The sequence below is a fragment of the Periplaneta americana genome, chromosome 4 (genome assembly GCF_040183065.1).
Source record: "Periplaneta americana isolate PAMFEO1 chromosome 4, P.americana_PAMFEO1_priV1, whole genome shotgun sequence".
NCBI classification, from domain to species: domain Eukaryota; kingdom Metazoa; phylum Arthropoda; class Insecta; order Blattodea; family Blattidae; genus Periplaneta; species Periplaneta americana.
Genome location: NC_091120.1, coordinates 149,426,548 through 149,442,259, shown reverse-complemented (window position 1 = coordinate 149,442,259; position 15,712 = coordinate 149,426,548). Strand labels below are relative to the sequence as shown.

Genomic DNA, 15,712 nt, shown 5'->3' with positions numbered 1-15,712 from the left:
ATTTTTTCCTTGCTTTTATGTATACTATCATCTTTCAGAAAATTCTGTATATAATTTTTAATGAAGATCACATTCAGTATTTCCTATGATGTTTATGAACAAGTACATCTCGGAAGATACTAATTTTAGGACTCATGTATATTAGACTTTTTTTTCCTTCTTTTGATGAATACTTCCATCTCTCAGAATATTGAATATTTTATAAATGGAAATCACATTCAGTATTTCTCATGATGATTATGAACAAGAACATCTCGGAAGATAATAATTTTAGGACTCATGTTTATTGATTTTTTTTCCCCCTTCTTTTGATGAATACTTCCATCTCTCAGAATATTCAATATTTATTAAAATGAAAATAGCATTCAGTATTTCCTATGATGTTGATGAAAAAGTACTCATATCTTGGAAGATATTAATTTTAGGGCTCGTGTTTTTTTTTCTTGTTTTGATGAATACTACTCTCAGAATATTAAATATTTTTTTAAAATGGAAATAACATTCAGTATTTCCCATGATGTTGATGAACAAATACTCATATCTCGGAAGATATTAATTTTAGGACTCATGTTTTATTGTTTTTTTCTTGTTTTGATGAATACTACCATCTCCCAAAATATTCAGTATTACTTAAAATGGAAATAACATTCAGTATTTCCCATGAAGTTGATGAACAAGTGCTCATATCTTGGAAGATATTAAATTTAGAACTCATATTTATTGTTTTTTTCTTGTTTAGATGAATACTACCATCTCTCAGAATATTCAATATTTTTTAAACTGGAAATAACATTCAGCATTTCCCATGAAGTTGATGAATAAGTACTCATATCTTGGAAGATATTAATTTTAGGAAACATATTTATTTTTTTCCTTGTTTAGATGAATACTACCATCTCTCAGAATATTCAATATTTTTTAAAATGGAAAAAATATTCAGTATTTCCCATGAATTTGATGAATAAGTGCTCATATCTTGGACGATATTAATTTTAGGACTCATATTTATTGTTGTTTTCTTCTTTAGATGAATACTGCCATCTCTCAAAATATTCAATATATATTTTTTAATGGAAATAATATTCAGTATTTCTTATGATGTTTATGAACAAGTACAACTCGGAAAATATTCATTTTAGGACTCATGTTTATTAGACTTTCTTCCTTGTTTTGACGAATACTATCATCTCTCAAAATACTGAATATTTTATAAATGGAAATCACATTCAGTAGTTCTTACGATGTTTATGAACAAGTACATCTCGGAAGATACTAATTTTAGGACTCATGTTTATTGTTTTTTTCTTGTTCTGATGAACACTACCATCTCTCAGAATATGCAATATTTATTAAAATGGAAATAACATTCAGTATTTCCCATGATGTAGATGAACGAGTACTCATATCTCGGACGATATTAATTTCAGGACTCATGTTTATTGTTTTTTGCTTGTTTTGATGAATACTACCATCTCCCAAAATGTTCAGTATTTATTAAAATGGAAATAACATTCAGTATTTCCCATGAAGTTGATGAAAGTGCTCATGTCTTGGAAGATATTAATTTTAGGAGTCATATTTATTGTTTTTTTCTTGTTTTGATGAATACTACCATCTCTCAGAATATTAAATATTTTTAAATGAAAATATCATTCAGTATTTCCCATGAAGTTGATGAACAAGTACTCATATCTTGGAAGATATTAATTTTAGGACTCATATTTATTATATTTTTCTTGTTTAGATGAATACCACCATCTCTCAGAATATTCAATATTTTTTAAAATGAAAATAATATTCAGTATTTCCCATGAAGTTGATGAACAAGTGCTCATATCTTGGAAGTAATTTTAGGACTCATATTTATTATTTTTTTTCTTGTTTAAATGAATACTACATCTCTCAAAATTTTCAAATTTTTTTTTTGTTGGAAATCGCATTCAGTAGTTCTTATGATGTTTATGAACAAGTACATCTCGGAAAATACTAATTTTAGGACTCATGTTTATTGTTTTTTTTTTTTGTTTTGATGAACACTACCATCTCTCAGAATATTCAATGTTTATTAAAATGGAAATAACATTCAGCATTTCCCATGAAGTTGATGAACAAGTGCTCATATCTTGGAAGATATTAATTTTAGCAGTCATGTTTATTGTTTTTTTCTTGTTTTGATGAATACTACCATCTCTCAGAATATTAAATATTTTTAAAATGAAAATATCATTCAATATTTCCCATGATGTTGATGAACAAGTACTTATATCTTGGAAGATATTAATTTTAGGAGTCATGTTTATTGTTGTTTTTTTTCTTGTTTTGATGAATACTAGCATCTCTCATAATATTGAATATTTTATAAATGGAAATCACATTCAGTACTAATTGTTATGATATTTATGAACAAGTACATCTCGCAAGATATTAATTTTAGGACTCATGTTTATTATATATATTTTCCTTGTTTTGATGAATACTATCGTCTCTCAAAATACTGAATATTTTATAAATGGATACCACATTCAGTAGTTCTTACGATGTTTATGAACAGTACATATCGGAAGATACTAATTTTAGGACTATGTTTATTGGACTTTTTTTCCTTGTTTTGATGAATACTATACCATCTCTCAGAATAGTCAATATTTTTAAAAATAGAAATCACATTCAGCATTTCTTATGATGTTGATGAAGAAGTACATCTCGGAAGATATTAATTTTAGGACTCATGTTTATGAGACTTTTTTTTCTTGTTTTGATGAATACTACTATCTCTCAGAAAATCAATAATTATTAAAATGGAAATAACATTCAGTATTTCCCATGATGTTGATGAACAAGTACTCATATCTCGGAAGATATTAATTATAGGACTCGCGTTTATTATTTTTGTCTTGTTCCGATGAATACTACCATCTCTCAGAATATTGAATATTTTTTAAAATGGAAATAACATTCAGTATTTCTCATGAAGTTGATGAACAAGTGCTCATATCTTGAAAGATATTAATTTTAGGACTCATGTTTATTAGATCTTTTTTGCTTGTTTTGATGAATCTGGTTGTATTGTTTTGGTTAATACGATTACTTATCAAATTATTAATTATTAATGCGTTATTTTAAACCATGGTTACCTGTTTTAGTGCTGTGAAAGTTAACTTCTATAGTATTTAACTTCAGTTTCGATTTCAGATATTCTTTAGTATAAAATAGACAGAATTGTTCGCTTTAAAACGCTTATCTACGTAATGCCATTGCCTCTCTAGAAACATTCAAAGGGCGGATCTCTTGTGATAACAAGATATCCTGTCATATTGAGACAGATAAACCGACAAACTGTAATGTGCTTGAAATAAGAGTTCTGCGAAGAAAAACTGCGATGATACGTAGTGTACGTTTCTGTAATATTGGTTAGTAAAAACTTCAAGACGTACTAAAGAGAAGATTCTCTGGTGTGTAATTTTCTGAGTACAGCTGTCTTTGTATTGGATATTAAAAACTACAAAACTTAAGACTGTTTAATGACATTATTACCATTAAAATTGAAATATCATTATAGTGAATGCCATGATGTATTTTTCACCAAATATACAGATTAATGCTTTTTTGATGATATGAAAGTGAAACCTTTTGAGGTTATATAAGTAGGCGTAGAGAATATCTAAAGTTATATCTTCATTTCTATACCACAATCATATTGTATTTTTTAATTTAACCTCTGCTTTGTATTCTGGATCCTAGTGGTCAGCCGTAGATGTCGGCCAGATGTCCCAAATTGTGGAATGTGTGCTGAGTGACGGCTATATAGTAGTCTATAACAAGATAACAATATTGTTCTTAAAGTGAGATATTTTTGTGCGAGATCGTGCGTATTTGCTTGGTTTCCGCACAAAACCAATCCTCGGAAAGTGTGAAATTCCACATTCAGTATTCCCAACCTAACACACATAGCAATTTCCCTCTTCTTACCGCTTAAGTGACATATTGATTTCACTGCTTTAGGCTTTTAACATATTATTTTTAGAGACGTTCAATATAGTAATAATTATAAATTGGAAACTTACAGTACCATTGCAGTTTCACCTAAATTGCACTGTTAATTACACTAGCCTGCGAATTTCAACTTTGTGTTTGTTGCCTAAACTAAGTAACGTGATTTTATATAATGTCGATGTGCTGAATCCGAATTTTCAATCAGTTTGCTTCTATCACGTCAGGTTTGTTTGCAAAATCACTTTAAATGTATTTTATAATTACGTGAATTTCATCAGAAACTTTTTCATTTCACTTTTTTATTTCAAATTCAAAAACAATATTTAAAAGACACAACTTGCTGAAATTATGTGTATGGTTGTCCATACGTGTCACTAGAGTGTTTTTGCTTTGTTTTGTCTTGTTTACTTCACTATTGGATGTATAAATTAGCACAATGTATCACACAAAAAATTACACCACTTGCTTCTTAGTTGAGAAAGTCCTCCTGTTCCTCTTTCTTTTATGTTTCTCTTCAGGTATTTCACGCTTTAATATCCAACAATAATCACCAAGTATACTGATGCCCCCGCGTCCCTGGTACCTTCTTTCGAACTCCTGCAGATCCTTGTGAAATCGTTCATCTTACTCTTACCTGAAAAATCCTAGATTTTCGGCGAAATAATCTAGCTGAGAAAACAGAAAATTTTGTTACTCATGTTACAACCAAATTCTTTGTATGCTTCAAGCATGTTAACCACAATGTTTCGGTAATTAGGATCCTTGTTGCCAAGAATTTTAAAACAGCTTCACAAAACAATATCCATGTTGATTTCTCCTTTTCTTCCATAGTGTTTTAAATGCTGCACCAGGCATGTTTTCTTATGTGAGGACGATTCAATATAAATCTTCTTTCAATTTACTTCAGATAGTAGTGGAAATTTCTCACATATGTACTTAAAACAGCCTCCATCCTTATTTAAAGCCTTTACAAGCTTTTTCATTAAGCCAAGCTTGATGTGGAGAGATGGCAGCACAACTTCAGAAGAGCTCACAAAGCTTTGGCGCACAACATTCTTACAACAGATTTAAAAATTTTGTCGAGGTGGCCAGTCTTTCATAGTCCAGTGATCAACTCGTGTCCTACTATCCCACAGGCAAAGAATGCATGGGAATTTGGTAAAACCATATTGTTGACCCAGCAACATAGTAAGAACTTTGAAATCATCACAAACTTGCCAGTTGTATTCCTATAGTCTAGTCGCAATAACAGCAGTTGCAAATTTGTGTATGTTTTTTTTTGAGGATCACTGAATAGGCAACGGGCACTGAACCAAAAATGTTTCCGTTATGGAGGAGGAAATCGCTTAAACTTCGCTTGGAAGCATCAATGAACAGTCTCCATTCACTTAGGTCATAGTTTGGAAGTCCAAGTTTTAGCATAAATTCTTTCATATTGCTGCAATATACAAGATTATCATCTTCGGAGAAAAAGTATTTAAAACCTATTTCACGTTGTCAGTACCAATAGAATGAGGTTTAAGATTTTCTGGTCGCACAGGGATTGGTACATTAGGCACAGGTAAAATGGCTGACCGAACAACTGAATACACGATTTGATTTTTATGTTTAGAATTGTACCCCTTCACATCACACGAACAGAAGTAGCAGTCATTACTATGGTTCGACTGCTCTCTCCAAACAATAGGTACTCCAAAAGATAACAACGGTCTTCTCCAATTGATCAAATGACGAATTTCTTCAATGCATACTCTACATACTTTGTGTGGTGCCCAAGCTTTACTTTGGTCTCCAAGTTTGATTCCAAAATAGGCATGGTATGACTTTTTCACAAAATCGGTAATATTACACCTCTGCTTAGGCAATGTGTATATCCTACACAAGTTATATAACAAAAGTGGTCTGGAGTATTTAGACATCCTCGATGCACATGGTAAATATTTTCTTACTGAACTAAAACTTTCAACATTCTACTCCACAATCAAGCTTCAAACTGATTTTGTTTCCTTTCCAGATGAAACGCAGACTAATGAAATGTGAGAGGAACTAGACGAGTTAAGTTCAGTCTCTCACCAAGGAGTGGCTGACATTTCTATCTTCCACAAATAAAAATAATGACAAGGCTGCACGTTATTTCTCCCTAACTTCCTTATGTGCTTACACCCCTCTATCTGCTAAGAAACATCCAGTGTCCTTGGTTTTCAATATAAACACCTTAAAAATATGTTGAATACATTTGGTTTTCATATCCTAACATACTAAACCTACATATGTTAAAGTATTACAGTTTAAATAATTACGCTATAAATTGTCGTAATATATTACAAGAAAATTAAAATAACAAAAAAATGGTAAGTGATAGGAACTTTTTGGCTTTGAATTTGATTTCAGCATGCTAAAAATACCCTAAAACATTACAACTTTGGAGGCAGAAATTTCATCGCAGACTAGTGTTATTGTTTTTAAATATTTGCAAAAATTAAGTAAAATCTACAACTCCACTAAAGTTACTGCATTCCTGATGCAAGTAACATTAAGGAAGCCGTGAAAAAATCAACAAGATTCCAGATACCGATGTTATTACTGCAATATGTTATATAAATAATATTGTTAAAATATTAAAATGAAAAATAAATCATTACATAACCTTACCGTTTGTTTTAAGTTCGCATTTATAGACTGGGCGAGAAAAAAAGACAGACGTATATCACGGCCTGCTGGAGTATAGTAAACACAGAACAATTTAAAGCAACAATGTTGAAGATAGATATTTCTGTTTTGGAAATTTGCCGTCATTGAACAGAAACCAAGATGGAGATTTCGTTGCAACTATTTAGAAATTCCTCTTTCAGGTATGTAATAAACGATCTTCGCACAAAATAATGTACGATACACGAGCGGTATGTTTTCTTTCAATTCTCGGAAATTAAAAAACCTCAACTACGTTTCGCTTTTTCAAACTTTTCCTCGAACATGAAAACTTCAACATACCGCTCTTGTAACGCATATTACTATTATAGTTATTAATCAAGTGGCATGGGTCTTTTCCATATATTTAATGGCGGTGTGGTATAGATATTTAAAGCTGAAAGTTCGAATTTATAAACCAGTTATGCTACCGGTTGTTCTTTATGGTTATGAAACTTGGATTTTCACTTTGAGAGAGGAACAGAGATTAATGGTGTTCGAAAATAAGATGCTTAGGAAGATATTTGGAGCTAAGAGGGATGAAGTTATAGGAGAATGGAGACAGTTACACAACGCAGAACTACACGCATTGTATTCTTCACCTAACATAAATAGAAACATTAAATCCAGACATTTGAGATGACAGTTCATGTAGCACGTATGGGTTAATCTAGAAATGGTATAGAGTGTTAGCTGGAAGACCTGAAGGGAAAAGACCTTGATGGAGGCAGATGTAGATGGGAGGATAATATTAAAATCGATTTGAGATAGGTGGGATATGATGGTAGAGACTGGATTAGTCTTGCTTAAGATAGGGACCGATAGTGGGCTTATGTGAGGGCGGCAATGAACCTCCGGGTTCCTTAAAAGCCATTTGTAAGTAAATGATATGGATATTTATATGTGTGATTCTCTTTAGTATTGTCTAGAGGAAGCGCAAAAATTATAATGCCTAAGGAACGACCAAAAGGTATTACTTTCTGATAAAAATAAGAGGCCTACAAAATGTAGTGTCCCGATCACTTTAGCAAGATCTCTTAGCAGTATAAAATGATTCTACCCTCTACATTTCAAGTTAGTTCACGAAACATGAAGCAGCTATACGAAGACACTAGGCCTATGTCTATTGTTCGAAAGCATGGCAAACCTGATATTTTCTTAACTCTCACAATTCGCAATGACCTGAAATAGCTATTGCTTCACTCCCACATGAAAAACCGACTGATCGTCCTGACATTGTTACTTGCGTTTTCACATTGAAACTCAAGATCTGAAGATATAATAGTATAGGTTCAATAAAAAGTATTTAGCATAAAGAAAACCATTCAGAGGAGTATGTTTCTTTATTATGGAAGCAAATAACTTTCAAAATGTCTGGTATTCTTCCCTGGAAATAAATTTGAAAAATTGTAATTTGAATTGTAATGAACTTAGTTTGCAGCATTTGCTGCACAAGCCACTAGTTGTTATTACATTGATGGCTATTTTTTGTTTAAACATCTTAACCGACAATGTTGCAATGTTTTCCACAGACTGTAGCCTAGTTTCATGATTTTTTAAAATTACATTGTATAACATATGTATGTGTTCTTGTATAGCCCCTACATACGAGTTTTAATCGTTGGGGCATAATAAATTAAAAGAAGGACACACTCATTCTAACAAATATGTGACTTTTCATAATTTTCTTATGCACAACCTTGATAGAATACTGATAAGACATTTCTTTGAAGCTTGTGGATAATGTAATTGCTTTTCATAAATTTATAAGCATCAAGTAGCAATTTATTAAGTTCGCTGAATGTATTTAATTGATTCAATCAGTTTGAAGCTCAATGCAATTTCGAGTATCTAAAATATGAATTATTGCTTTTAATGTTTATTAATCATCTGCAAATAAGAGAATATTTGAAAAGGGAATTTCATTGACGAGATCGTAGATAAAGGAAAATATGAAGAACCTAAGCTAAAACCTTGAGAGATATCACACTTGTACTTTAAATAGTGGCAAAAATATTACGTAAGAGGAAGTTGAATGCATGCAAGAAGAACCTACAGCTGATATCAAGGTCAAGGATAACGGAATGTGGTAGGCGGTAAATGGAAGTAAGGAAAGTGAGTGCTGACAGTTTGCTATAAACAGAATAATTTGATTTAAGAGTAAATGTAGGAATTTTTTAGAACTAATTATCAACACGTGATAATTTTGGAGACGGATAAATTATCAACAGTAATCTCACTATCTGTTTTATCTAGAGAAAATCAAAACTCGAGTGAGATTTAATTGACTATTACACGATTAGAAGAAAGTATATAAAGATTAGAAGAAATAAAATACTCTAATACAATAAAATATTAATTATTAAAATTCTATTTCACTAATGTTAGCTTCACCGAAATGTTTGAACGGATAACTATGCAGTAAACAAATAAATAACGATCGCAAAGCATGTTTTATGGTACCTAACGTAAAGAATTTGCAGTTTGAAATGTTTGCATACAAAGAAACAAACAGTAGGAAGGTGATAAAAACAGAAGAAAGTAGCTATATAAAGATTAGAAGAAATAAATGACAATAAAATAGATATTAATTGACTTACTAAAATTCTATTTCATTAATGTTACATTCACCAAAATATTTGAAAGGAGCCGCCATTTTCAGTCCATTATCTACGCGGAAAACAAATGAAGATCGCAAAGCATGTTTTATAGTACCGTAAAGAATTTGCAGTTTGCAATGTTGGCAAATGCTAGGGAAGTGATAAAAACATATAAATGCTAAAGAAGTGATAAAAATAAACAAATGCTAGGGAAGTGATAACATTTTTGCAGTAAACAGCCATGCTTGGTTGAAATAAGCCCTTTCGTACCGTTTTATTGGTCAAAAGTAGTATGACGTAGTAAAAGTGTAATAGTCGTAATAAATTCCTTGAGTATTAAATAATCTGAATAACGTTAGTTTAGTAAAAATTTTACCATTAAATGACAAAATATAAAGTTATAAAATATTTGAATTTATCTCACTGTATTCATTATGTTTCGTTTTCTAAAATCTCAAACACTCTGTTCCCACAGTGAATAAAATACGTCGTGATCAAAGACATGTTCTTGCAGGTATGGTTTGAAATTCTTTTCAACGAGGCATTGGGAATTGTTAAGGTTGGCAACACTATATACAATGGAAACGCCATTTGGCCATTTCCGTCTATCTTCGTGTCGCGTAATCGGAGTTACGTTGCAGCCGTATGCAGTGTTGCCAATTCAGCGGTTTTCCCGCTAAATCTAGCTTTTTTGGATAACCGTCTCGCGGGTAAAATTATATTATCCCGCTTAGCGGGAATACTAGCGGCTTTTAATCTTTAAAGGTTCTGAAATGAAATTCATATTAGCATTATAAGCGGCTTTCATAATTACATTTAATTCGTTCAGTGTGTGTTTTGTGATATAATGGATATGTAAATGTACTGATAATTCCATATTATATATGTTGCCGTTAAAACCCGAAATCCGTCAAAACCAGTTTCAACTAGTAAAAACTAGTTTAAGCAAATAAGGATAGATAGAAAGTGAGTTTTCGTATGATCTAGAATCAATGTAAGGTTAGGTTTGGTTTGTTTAGGTTTTTGTTTGGTAAAAGCCTAAAAAAGAACCTAAACAAATCAAACCTAACCTGTTATTGATTCTAGATCTTACGAAAATTCGCTTTCTATCCATCAGTATTTGAAAACTAGTTCTTACTTGTTGAAACTAGTTTTGTCGGATTTTGGGTTTAATGGTAACATAGGCTTATATAGTGCAATAAGAATTTAAATATGTTGTGTCTGTGATAAAAGTGTTCAAAATTGCTTTATAGCGCCACATTGGGAATGATAAATGTGTGCAATATTCGTTACATTGGTGGGTGGATATCTCTATCTTGACCATTATTATTATTATTATTATTATTATTATTATTATTATTATTATTATTATTGAATAATAAATAAGTTATACATTAAAATCTAGAGATATTTGTTAGAAAATCGCGGGGTTTTCGAAAGCCATCTAGCGGAATTATACGAACAACAGTTGGCAACACTGGCCGTATGATGTCACAGTGTGATACCAGTTACAGAAGGAAGCAGTGTAGAAGAGAGTTTATTCCTGCCAGAATCGCAACGGTTGGATTTTTTAACAAATAAGGTATTTGATGCCGTACAATCTTCGAATAGTTTGATATTTACAATGTAGCATAAGAGGAAACGAAGCATAGAGTATACGTATATAAAGTTTGCTATTTGGCTCGCTGGGAAAATCTCTACAATAACGTTGCTAAATGAAGACGTTTAGAATCCAAGAGTGTAATAAGTACATACCTTAACGTAATAACTAGACATCGGATTTTTAGGCACTAAAAATTGCAGTTTTAGGCGCCTAAAATAAGCTCAAAATATGTAAAATTAGGCTCTATTTTAATGAAAATAGGCATTTTAGGAACATCAAGGTATCATACTTATTTCTTTCACTGAAATTTTTAGTTATACACTAAAATACGCACAAAAAAGTATGTTTAAACATTAAAAAAGAATACTATATTATATTTATAAACAGAGCTGCACAAATTTAATATATTGAAACTAATGAAATAATGATTATTGATATGAAGATTAGGACTCATTTTAAGTTATTGAAATTCAGTTCCATGCTCAGACTTTATTATAATTATCTGCACAGTACACCACCAGAATTTTTTCTAAATTCTCCACAGTTAACCTTTGCCTTTTGTCACTGAGAATCATTTTGAAAGCAGAAAAACTTCTTTCAACCGAAACTGATGTGAGAGGCGCAAATTTTAAATTAGGTACAATAGAAACATCAATACTTACTGGAACATTTACACTTTCCCCCGATATCACTCTTGATACTTTTTCCAACAATGAAAATCCTACATTCTTATTTAATACGTTGTCCCAATTATTTTTAACTTTTTTCCCAGTTTCGCCCAAAGCAGAATGTATGTTCACTTGAGCTTCCTTTACTATTGCTATTTGGCTACAAAGAGATTGATTTTCACGTTCTAATTGTTCAATGCTTGCAGGTATGAAAGAAAAGTTTGATGTTATATCGTTTTTCACTCGTGAGTCATTCAGACAATCTTTCACTGCTTTCACACACGCTGCACTATCAGTTTAAGGTAATTTATCAATAACTGTGACCACTTCTTTAAAATACTTAGAATAATATACCACTGACTGAATCCAGGTTCCCCATCGTGTAACAACCGGCTGAGGTGGGAGTGGGATATCTGGAAAGTTCTCTCTGAATATTGAAATCCTGGATGGGGCTTTATAAAAACATTTTTTTTTGTGTTAGAAATAAACGAATTGACAAGAGGAAATTCATTCCGGATTGTTTCAGAAACCCTGTGAAGGCCATGTGCTAGACAGGTTACATGCGTGAGGTTAGGATAAAATGTTTTAAGAAGTGGAGCTGCAGCAACCATGTATGAGGCAGCATCAGTACAAAACAACAGAACTTTAGAATCGTCTATATTACCTGAGTATAAAGACTGTAGGCCTTTATTTACAAAATAAGCAATGGCTTGGCTATTCACTTTCGAAAGTTCCTTAACACATACGAGGTGTGGAATCGAAGGTCCATCAGGACTAAGTTTTCCTACTACCATATTTGCTATATACCTATTCATAGGATCTGAGGTTTCATCCACAGAGACCCATATGTAAGAATCACCTATATCCTCCCGAATGGAAGCTAAAGTTTCATTGTATATTCTGTGTAAGTAATTTTTTCTTAGGGTCGACTCAGATGGGATATTTTGTTTGCAGTATTTTTGTAAAAACTGTCTTAAAACCGGATTTTCAATTGCATTCCAGGGAATGTTAGCAGCAACAAACGCTCTGGTTAAATCAGCATAGAAATTGCTGCTGAGATTGGATGAAGTAGGCTGTGTTAGTAAAGTTTGTTGCAGTTGATTTTTCTGCTGAGCTTTAGCCTTATGAGCCGCTCCTTGCACATGCTGCTTTAGGTGGCACTTCTTTTCTTGCGAAATCTAAAAATGTAAAGTAAACTGAATTAAAATAAAATCCTAATTGTTGTATTGCCGTATTTCTATCACAAAGTTAGTGGGTTCGAACAATCAAAATTTTAATGACCTGCAAATACTTTAACTATCGGAATTTAAAAGGTTAAAGTGTAGTGGTCTTAAAAAGAATTATACCTCAGGATAGCTCAGTCAATGTATAAATATTATAGGCCTACTCATTAAAATTAATAGAATTTATATATTTTAACTATTGTTACATACCTGTTTGCTACAAATCTTGCAGAATATTATTTTTCCATCATAAGTGAATTCTGAATATTCTGTTAGCCATTGCCGGATCAATGTAGATTTTGCACTTATATTTGACGGCATTATCGCGTTAAACTTCACAGGAAAACGTCCTACCGCTCAAAACTTCTCAACACAAATAAGGTGAGGGAAAGAGCAACTGTTAACGAGCATTCAAATGAACCGTTGTTATTGAGATTCAATTGGACAAAAATACAAAGTTCCACTTATTGTTGCATTTCCTGGTAGTGTTAACACTAGGAGGGCCATTCGCAATTCTACTAATTCGCAGTTTTACGACTTTTCTTAAATATTTAAAAAACACTCTTTCTCCAAAAATTGTGATTTTATGACACTCTGAAGGGCAGTACAGCTAATCGGTTTCAGATCGAAGACAGTCATTTTTATAGTATAGTATATCTCTGAATCGGTAGCAGCACATGTTGTGATTGTTGCCTGCTTCAAAACTAAGGTTGGTTCTTTGTCGGCATTTATGCCTCCAAACATGTTAAATTCGGTGAAATCTATTGCGAGTGTCGTGAGATTCAAAACATTTTGTTTCCTTTATCAATGGTTTCATGGCCGGTGTGAAGCAAATTTTCCACTTTTTAAATGCCTTAAATTTCGAAGTGAATGCATGTATAAATTATAAAAAGTAAGAGTAAAATGCGAAACTTTACAGTGAGTTAGGCATTTTTAGGCGAATATTAACAAATTAGGCTCTAATAAACGTTTTAGGGCATTTTAGGGCACTATAAAACTCTTTGAATACCTTTCAATTTCCATGAAACACAAATATTAATAATTATTTTTACTTTTCTCCTAAAGAAACAAAATAGGTATTTGCCCTAGAATCCGATGTCTGGTAATAACGCAATAGTAAAAAAAATACCACTTAATATTGTTGTTTAGTCAATGTCCGAAGACAGATTTGAACCTTATAGTAACACCAATAAGGCATCACTCATGAGGTAACTAGGCCAGGAGATAATAATAATAATAATAATAATAATAATAATAATAATAATGATTTATTTTAGCTGGCAGAGTTAAGGCCGTAAGGTCTTCTCTTCCACACAACCAGCAAAAAGTGTATATACATATGCATTAACTTACAAAGAATTCAACAAATTGATTTAGATGAGAGTTACATGTATACAAGAGTTATTTACGAATTAAACAACAAAATACTATGAACTATTAATTAAACTCTGAAATAAACTGGGTAGCAGAATTAAACTAAAATACATAGAATGTTAATATATTTCAAATTATGTTAGATAATAGAAAGAGATTATTATGAGACAATTTTGAAAATGCAGCACAATCAGGATGATGTCTAAAGAAAAAAAGCAACAGTGTAGTCAGTAATATTTTAAATCAGTATGATTGGAGTGAAATGCTAATAAGGTTATCTTTTAAGCTGTTCTTAAAGGTGTTTGTTGTCTTGCAGCCCCTAATACTTTGTGACAAGGAATTCCATTGACGCGAGGTGGATATTGTAAAAGATGAGGAATAACAAGATGTTCTATGAAGAGGTATATTTAGCGTGCCACAGATAAGTGATCTGGTATTTACGTCGTGGTTAGAGTATAGATAAGAAAAACGAGACGAAAGGTAATTTGGTGTTGAGGTGTGCAGAATTCGAAAGAGTAAAGACAAAGAGTGTAAAGTTCTGCGTTCTTTAAGTCGGAGCCACGAGAGACTTGCGAAGGACGGTGATATGTGATCATATCGTCGGATGTTGCACACGTATCTGATGCACATATTCTGAGCTCGCTGTAACTTGACTGACAGTTCAGAACTTAGGTCACTTAACAAAACGTCACAATAATCGAAGTGCGGCATTACTAGGGTTTGTACTAGGGTAAGTTTTAGTTGCTGGGGCAAGAAGTTTCTCAAGCGACTCAAAGAGTGAAAGGAGGAACAGATTTTCTTTATCGTTTCTTTAACTTGAAAATTCCAACTTAGATTATTATCAAAAAAGAAGCCAAGATTTTTTACGACAGATGAATAAGGGATTAGCGTGTTGTTAAGGGTAACAACTGAAAGATTACTGTTATTAAGGGAGTTAACTACACGCTTATGTCCAATAATTATGGCTTGAGTCTTACTTGGGTTAAGTGCGAGTCCGAAATTGGCCGCCCAAGTGGAGACAGTGGCTAGGTCACAATTTAACTTGTCAATCGATTCATTGATCGTATTGGGTCTGGAATGTATGTAAAGTTGTAGGTCGTCGGCATAGAGGTGATATCGGCAATACTGTAAGTTCTTTGATACGTCATTAATGTAGATAGAGAAAAGTAGTGGTCCTAATACGGAGCCCTGCGGCACTCCCGCCTTTGTGTATCGCCATTGGGAGAATTGATTATCAAGTGAAACACACTGTATGGGATCGGGTAGCCAGTTCTTTTCTCCGTCCAATGCGTACATCGCCGATTACCTACATATTCCACTAATCAGACTTCAGATTGTTACTAACAATTGTTTTTCCTCTGACACATATCGTCAAGTGAGATGTATTGCCTGATAATAGATGTACAATATGTACATATCTATTATTTCATCAACCACTAGATAGACAGAATTTCCCTCACATTTTGACTTAGTTTCCTGAAAGTCGTCTTCAGCACACTTTGCAATATACCTTCTTAGAGTTGTTTCACTGGGACCCGGCTGCATACAAGTAGCTGTTGCTAT

At 32.4% G+C, this 15,712-nt stretch overlaps 1 protein-coding gene across 3 annotated transcripts in view; it reads left to right on the top strand.

Moving 5' to 3' along the window:
• LOC138698318 (E3 ubiquitin-protein ligase Siah1-like) overlaps positions 1-15,712 on the top strand; it is a 538,667-nt gene that overhangs the window by 502,245 nt on the left and 20,710 nt on the right. Inside the window, exon 1 of one of the 3 annotated variants that reach the window (XM_069824144.1) lies at positions 10,758-10,863. The exons of the other annotated variants lie outside the window; for them this stretch is intronic. The gene's annotated coding sequence lies outside the window, so the exon portion shown is untranslated. Of the gene's footprint in view, positions 1-10,757; positions 10,864-15,712 lie in introns of those variants that run through there. 3 annotated transcript variants of the gene reach the window in all.